Source organism: Mustela nivalis, assembly GCF_964662115.1.
Source record: "Mustela nivalis genome assembly, chromosome: 1".
In the NCBI taxonomy this organism is placed as follows: domain Eukaryota; kingdom Metazoa; phylum Chordata; class Mammalia; order Carnivora; family Mustelidae; genus Mustela; species Mustela nivalis.
In genome coordinates this window covers 41,963,373-41,972,309 of record NC_139020.1, presented here as the reverse complement: position 1 = coordinate 41,972,309, position 8,937 = coordinate 41,963,373, and positions in this window count along the sequence as shown.

Genomic DNA, 8,937 nt, shown 5'->3' with positions numbered 1-8,937 from the left:
TGGAATTTGAGGAGTACCTAGACTGACTGAATTAGAAAAAATATTAGAGAGTAGAAAAGGTGCCAAGTTGAGAGGAACAGCTGTGATATAGGCTCTGACTGAGGAGGAAGCCCAGTCTATTAAAGGTATTGGTGAGAGGTCAGTCTGGTTCAAGTATAAATGCTGAATTGGGATAAGCTTTTGGCAATTTCTAGTAGAGTAGACAACAGGATCTGAACTTCATTCAGTTGCAGATGAAGATTCACCGAAGAATGATGAAAAGACCATTGACCTCATAAAAATAATAACTTAAAAGGAGTGCTTGGCATGTTGCGGTCTGAGACCTGGAGACCTGGTACAAAATGAGAGCAGCAAGACGTTGGTGGCAGCACTGAGCAAAAAGGCGGAAAAAACTGGAAGTGATCATGTAGGGGGAAAATTTTTTAAGATTTGCTTTGATTTGATTTGATTTGATTTGATTGAGAAAGAGAGAGAGACAGCAAGTGGAGGGCAGGGGCAGAGGGAGAGAGAGAGAATCCCAAGTAGACTCCTCACTGAGCATGGAGCCTAACTTGGGGCTCAATCTCACAACCTTGAGATTATGAACTCAGCTGAAACCAAGAGTCCAACTCTCAACCCACTGAGCCACCCAGGCACCCCATCGGGAAAAATTTTTTATGGCATCTTAAGATTGCTTGGATATGGAAGATGAGAAAAGAGACAAAAGGACAGTGGCTAAAACTTTCAGTGTTGGTGTAGAGTTAAATTACCATGTCACTGAAAAATTGAGGAGACACAATGGAGCAGAAGCTGGTTTTTGGGGGCAGCCAATAATTTCAGCTTTAGACATACCTATGTTAGATCCCAGCAGTGTCCCAGCTCTATCCCCTGACCTTCAGAATTCCATAGGACACAGAGACCAAGTCCCCCTCTCCATCGACTGGGCCCTGTCATTCTCAAACCCCAAACCTGACACTGGAATTCTCTCCAAAGAAATGATACAACAGAGAGCTTAATTTCTTTTTCTTGCTGAAATAATCTCATACCCTCTCTTCCCTGTTATCCCTTTTCACCTCTACCCTCCCCAATTCTGAGGATCTTTCTTTTATAGTAAATATTTTCACTTTAAAAAAAATCCTGGGGCACCTGGGTGGCTCAGTGGGTTAAAGCCTCTGCCTTCAGCTCAGGTCATGATCCCAGGGTCCTGGGATCAAGTCCCGCATTGGGCTCTCTGCTCAGCAGGGAGCCTGCTTCCTCCTCTCTCTGCCTGCATCTCCATCTACTTGTGATTTATGTCAGATAAATAAATAAAATCTTTAAAAAATAAATAAATAAAAATAAATCCTTTCTATAGTATATTCCTATGCTAAAACAGTGTTATAGTGTTATAATTTATATTTTAAATATCTCACTTTAGACATACTGATATATTTATTATTCCATCCATTCTCCTAAAAAATCCTATGGGATAAGTGAGAATAGCTATAATTAACCTCATTCTGTAAATGGAGAACTAAGGCATAACAGATAATTAATATAATCAAGAAACTGATTCAGAGGCAATCGCTGCTTTACAAATTCCTTTTCAATATCCTACCCAATAAACAAAATGTTGTTTCCAAACTCTTCCTTTCTGTTAAAAGGAAGATGCAATGTAAATTCAGTTTTGTTGTGTATGGTAATTCTAATTGCATCTCAAAGCAATGGAAGGTAAAATCTAAACAAGAATTAGAAATAAATGCCTCCTAATCAAAACCCCATTGCCTTTTTCCAAACTTCACTTGTTTTCTAAGAGTATCTGCAACAACCAGAGGGGAAGACTACAAAGCAAAATTCCAGAAGAAGATGATCCTAATACTTTTTTTTTTTTTTTTTTTTTTTTTTTTTAAAGATTTTATTTATTTATTTGACAGAGAGAAATCACAAGTAGATGGAGAGGCAGTCAGAGAGAGAGAGAGAGGGAAGCAGGCTCCCTGCCGAGCAGAGAGCCCGATGCGGGACTCGATCCCAGGACCCCGAGATCATGACCTGAGCCGAAGGCAGCGGCTTAACCCACTGAGCCACCCAGGCGCCCCATCCTAATACTTTTTGATCTTGTGTGCCAACCCAAATAGGGGAAGATAGAGGAGGGGGAAAGCCCTTACCATCTCTAGGCATAAAAATTCCATTCTCCAGGCCATCTCTGGGCATTAAAAAACTTATAATTTCTAGTATATGTTTATTAGCAGTACAGTGTGTTTAAATACAAACAGCAAGATATAAAGACAGAAACTATGCAAGGCAGTTTCAGGTTCAAAAGGTGCTTAAGCTGTAAGTATCTCAAACAGCAGTCTCCTCACGTCTCAGATCCTTAGCAAAAGGCACGCAATCAAGCCTCCATTCTGAGCAGAATGCTTCTAACTTATTAATTCTAACAGACAAGATAAGGGGAAAGAAACCCTCTGAAGCATGTAAATTCCATTGTTTTAATGTCTAAGTAGCTTTAACCCTACAGGGTAGCTCACCAACTACGGAGGAGCTCTTGAATGTTGAATGATGTTCTTCAGTTCTTTATTTTAAGTTCAACATAATTATTCTGTATATGAGCAACTATTCCTGAAAACAATGGTTTTAAAACTTAACCAATTGTTCTCAACACTGGGAGGCAGACCTCTGAGAAGCAACGGGGTTACAAGTTCTGAGCAACAGGGATATAAGCACATCGAATGTAGACTGGAGTGAATAACGTTCTGCATTTACAGAATGAGGTTAATTAGAACTACCCTCACTTATCTCACAAGATTTTTTTTTTTTACGGTAATGGATGGAATAAAACATATTCTGGCATAATGCATAGTAAATTTTCTAATTACATATTTTCAAATCAATGGACCTAAAAATGCAAATTCTATCTTTTTGGCATACTCATAGTACTTTGCTACTGTGCAAGAATTTTCACACTTAAAACAAAGCAAGTTGGGATCCATTATTTGAATCTTGGAGTGGACAAAGTATTGCACTCCAGGTAGGATTATTACTATTTAATCTCTTGTGATATTTTCATTCTACATGTCTTGAAAATATTTTTTAATTGGCAAACATAAGAACCATGTATAATAACCAAAACATGTAAAATATAGAGGGGAAAGGTGATTATCAGGGTCCCTAAAGTTTGGCTGTTACTGTGAACTATGTCTAGAATATGTTCCACCTAAAAAATGGGAATATAGTTCCTTTATAACTTCCTTATCTGTGGAAATTTTTTTTAGCATTTTAAATTTTTAGATTAATAGTGAAGTCATAGCTATTAGTACATTGTACCCCTTGGAGAAAGGGACTATGTAAATGCAAAGCATCACTATTATTGCTCTGCAATAAATCCCAGCTAACATAGGAGGTAATTAAGGAGAGAGCCGGGGAGTAATTAAAAGTAATTGATATCTCACTGTCCTTGCAAGGTGCTGTTTTTGCTCTTCCTCGATACCTTCAAAGCAGAGTCAAGTACAAAAAATAAATAAATAAATAACTCTCAGATGAAAGAAATCTGTCAAGTCCTCTTTTTCCAACCTTGTCATTCTGAGACACAGCACCTCCCACCTGAGAGGGGTTCTCAGGAACTCATGGACCCCGTTACTAACAGTAAAACTTTCCAGTGTCATGTAGGGTCTTTATGCTTCTCAGTGAGGAGTGACTGTTAAAGCATTGACAGGAAATAGTCTGAACACTTAAATGTTTTCTGATTTCTTGCCAGTTATAAAGTAAGCTGCTTTGTGCTCAAAAATGCATATTGCTGGGATGCCTGGCTCAGTCAGTAGAGCACATGACTCTTGATCTTGGGGCTATAAGTTTGAGTCCCACGTTGGGTGTAAAGATTACTTAAAAATGAAACCCTTTTTTTTTAAATTAATTTTTTTAAATAAAAAAACCCATGCATAATATTGTCTAATTGTGTCAGGTATGAGGGGCTTAAAAGTTTGTGGGTGCTGACATCCTCTCACAGAGATTCCTCCTGCCTCCATTTCCAGCTGAAACCTCACTACCTGGTGTTTAAACTTTGACTAAGCCAAGATCATCCCCACTAGCGTGAATTTATTCATTTCTCAACCAAAAATGGGCTGCTCATCTTTCTCTACTCATTCTATCATTCAGCGCCTCCTCTCCCATGATTGCATTTTTCAGACAGAATTCATATGTGTCTTCCTGGGATCATATTCAGAATTTTTTGCTCTAAAAACCTTAGTAATTCCTAAAGACACTAACCACACGATAACAGAAAGTACAAATATTTAGGAAATAATTTCTGACCAAGGTTGCGGCTTACTTTCTGGAATAGGGAACCAAAGAAGATTTGCAAATCTTTATGTAATCTTTCAGACTATTAGAGTGTTAAGTCATTAGCAATCCACATGAAATCATGCTGGGGTAAGGCAGGAAGTAGGGCAAAATTGACCAGGGCCAGTAAACCCCTCATGCAGGTGGAATCTCCTGGCTTGTTTTAGACTTGGCTAAACCCAGACATTAATAAGGGCACAAAACAGCGTATTTATTCTGTCCTGACACTATATCACCAGGTTGGCTTTAGACTTTCCTCTATCTATTCCTTTGCCCACATGTTTAGTTATCAACACAGTTCCTTCAACTGTAACCCTTTGGTTTTCTCCCGGCCCTGCTCAACTTTTTGGACAGCTACTCCTGAAATTATAGGAAATTATCATATCAATGACGCCACCACCTCCCCTGAGAGAGCTTCCTGCCGAAGGTACCACCACTGCTGATTGCCTCCAGCAGAGACTTCCTGAGTCAGCAGCTATGTCTCAAGAAGTCAGAATCTTAGGGAGGTTGTTTCTGTATGAATTGAGATTCCCAAAGAGTGAACAGCTAAGGTAGATATAAAGAAGAAAGAAACTTCCATTTATAGGACTTGGTATGCCAGGTATTAATGCTGGTACAGTTAGTCCTTAACAATAATCTTGTTGAGGACACAGAGACGTGAAAAAGTGAGGTAATTTTCCCAAGGTCATATTATTTCAGAGCTAGAATTGCAGTTTCAGTCTGTGCCACTTCAAAGCCCTTCTTTCCAACGCGCACTTCTGCATGTCTGGCATCCAAGAAGCACACAGCCCACGGAGAGTGCCAGAAAAGGGAGCAGCTGAGTGAGCTTGGGCTATTTGCTCTCTGAATGGTTTCTACTGCTCATTGAGTGTAGGGATTTTGGACTTATCCATGGTGATTATTACTGGATCGCTTCTAGAAACTGTAGGTGAATAAATCTGCCCTCCAGGGATTCTGAGACAAAAAAAGAGATGGGATTTCCTCTCAGATGTGAATGGAAAGAATAAAATAAATAAAAGGAAGCCAACACTATGCTCCAGTCTTTGGAGAACAACTTCTAGGTCAGTAATTTTGTATCAATGGGTGCTGCAGACAGAGGGCTCTCTGCCACCCTGAGACAGTCACCTTTCTCACTGACGGCACTCCTTAGGTTGAAGCACTGTGAGACACACGACAAATGCATGCCATCAATCAGATATTGGCTTCCTATTTTCTGTGAATTTGACATATCCCTGTTTTCCCATATGCCTTGCCTCCTCCTGCTACACATTGCCTTCCCACTCTCCTTCCCCCTCTTCATTTGTCACCTTCTGTTCCCTCCCCTGCTTCTTCTGCTTTCAATTTAGTGTTGTTAAATGTTTTAACTGTGAAATAACATGCATAATACCCAGGGTCTTCAAGAGAACAAGAGAAATATATAATCCATCACTCTGTGGATGTGTATGTGTCTCTATGTGTGTGTGTGTGTACATGATTATGGTGTATGACCATAGTAATAACAATATAGTGTGAGACCAGAAAAAAATGTAGGACGGGTGAGTTAAGGTGCTAATACAAACAGAGTATGTCCCAGGACACCCAGAACTGTCCTTCTTTAGACCTTGATATCCACAGCTATCCATGTATCATTACAAAAGCACTGGTAAAAGCAAGAAGCTCTGATAATTATTTTGCAGAGTAGTGTAAAGGTCTGTGTCGCTCTGGAATGTTTTGAATATATCAGCATGACAACACAGTATCTCCTTGATAGATATAGTAAGGATGTGGATAAATTAGAGCATTATATATTTCTTCTATGTTAAAGAGCCTCAGGTACTATATAGACAACAACCAAATTTACAGACAGAGATCTCAAGCTCAGCAGTACATCCTGTCCTTTGTATGCATAATCCTTAAAAAACAGATCTCTGAGACAGGGTTCATAGTAGAGTGACACCTGAATCAACACGAATCTCCCTGAATCAAAGGTTCAAGCATGGACATGGTTAGGATAACAGCTGCTATCCTTCGCACAAGGTCAACAGAAGGAACAAATGAGGAAGACAAATAGTGATGAATTTTTCCAAGTAGATAATTTCTAGGTGACAAAAAGCCATAATCGGGACACTGCCAAAGAGCTCAGTCATCTAGGAACTGGGGAGCCAGGGGAAGGCGGGGTGTTGCTGGGTTTGATCTTGTTCTGCCTCCATGAGAAACAAACATCCAAACACTCCAAGATCAAGAATGCATAAGCACAAATGGAGAAATGAGCAAGGAGAAAAATTCCTTCTTAGAACAATTACAGGAAGGAATCTACTTTTGGAAAAATTTCCCAATCCTTCCTGAATTACTTAGTGGCAGGATTTATAGTGGAGACAGACTCAGCAAGAAATAAGTGCAAGTCAGTGTGACAAATGCTATAATACAGCTATATAGAAACTGGTATGATGGTAAAAGAATCCTTTCCTTGACCTTGAGATGTGAGTATTTTAGGCAAAGTTCCAGAAAAGAGGTTATATTAAGACAGATATTAAATCTTGAGTTGGATTTTGGGCAGAATGGTAGGGAGGGAACTCAGATGGTAGAGAAAGCATGTGTAAATACAAGGAGGGTCTTTAGAAATGATCAGGAAGTCAGAGATGAGGAGGACAGGGCATGTTGTGGGGACTGCTTAGAAAAGATTTCTGAAAGGTCTGAGAGGGTGAGGTACTGTAGCATTTTGTAAGCCAGTCTATGGATTTTAGAGCTGGGCCTAACCTTGGGCGGGAAGGTGACGTGGTGATCAGATTTTTATTTTTAAAAGGTAAGTTGGAAAACAGCATAACGCATGAAATGGTGGTGGTGAGATTTGGGGTAACAAAAGAAACTAATGAACAGATACTGAAGAGTCAAAGCAATCAGATTTATACTGGAAGTACAGAGAAAGTGAGGAGGTGGGGATTCCAAGGGGACAGACTAGTAAGTATTACAAAGGAGAAGAGGCAAGTAAGACATGAATATTCTTCTGCCTGAGGGACAAAAGTAGATGATGCTTTTAACCAAGGCAGAAAATGTAGCCCAAATGTCAATTTTTCAATAACTTTCCATCAGATAGCAGCAGACCCTCAGCTTCCTCCACAAAGCTTTTATTTATTTTAATGTTCCCACAAACCAATAAGTCAACTAGAATTACCATGTTGTACCTCCCATGTCCTTTTTAGTCTTGATTGGGCTCCCACTCTCTCACATCTGCTGTCTCTAGAGTAACTTGGGACAACTTCTCCATCTGCCATAAGAACGTGCCAGTCAATGACCATATCAAGGACATTATTTATAAATGACCCTATGACTTCCTTGTTTCTATCCTCCAGAATGGCACTGTATTCCATGCCAAGGCAGAACACTGGGCAAATTTGGGCTCACCCACTAGAATTTCTCCACCACTAGAATGTATGCTCTATAAGTGCAGAGATTTTTACATCTCGCTTACTGCAATATCTTCTGTATCTACAACAGTGTCTAGCCTAGCGGCTCAATAAATGTTTTTTTTAAATTAAACTTAATTATAGCCTTACATGCAATATTAAGATACAATACAGAGAGATCCAATGTACCCTTTAATAATTTCCCCCAATAGTAACATCTGGAAAAACTATAAGACAATAACACAACCAAGATATTGACATTAAAGCAGTCAAAATACAAAACATTTCTGTCACCATAAAGAATCCTTATGTTGCCCTTTTATAGTGGCACAAAATCCCTCCAAAAGAAAGCTGCTCCAATTATTGCTAGCAAATGAGGCCTATTAGAAGCAACTAAAAAGACGGGAAAAATTCTAGAAGAATTCTATACTTAAATTGTTTCATAATTAATTTAATTTTTACATCAGTTTAAAGACACTTAAGTGTGACAAATTGAGGCTGTGCTTTAAAGAAAAATAAGGTAAAATTTTTCTAATTAGTGCAGCTAATTAGATATTGGCCCTAAATCAAAAGATTGGCAAATCATTTTTACTTACAGTATATTTATTTAGGTTAAAATAGAATTAAAGATGTATACACTTCTGTTAAGATTCTTATTCCACGAAATCTTGCCATTTGCAACAACATGGATGGAAGGAGAGTGTATTATGCTAAGTGAAATAAGTCAGCCAGAGAAAGACAAATATCATACGATTTCACTCATATGTGGAATTTAAGAAACAAAACAGATGAACATAGCGGAAGGGAAGGAAAAATAAAATGAGACAAAAATTGAGAGAGAGGCAAACCATAAGAGATGCTGAACTCTAGGAAACAAACAGCGTTGTTGGAGGGGAGGCAGGTGGGGGATGGGGTAACTGGGTGATGAACATTAAGAAGGGCACTTGATGTAATGAACACTGGGTGTTATATGCAACTGATGAATCCCTAAATTCTACCTCTGAAACTAATTTTAAAAAAGATTATTGTTCCATATTTTATAAAACCTTTTATTAAACAACTGCTGATCCCAGCCATCTTGAATAAAAGACCACCTGTCCGAGTCCATCAGTGTAGTTAAGTCTTTCACTCTCAAAATGAGGCTCAAACTTATTTCAAGGAAACTGTTTGGCACAAATGCCCTTTCTCTTGTTCCACTTTTCTGCTATTCAGCCCTTCCTCTTATCCCAAGTTTTGTTCTCCTCTTCCAATTGCAAAACAAAGA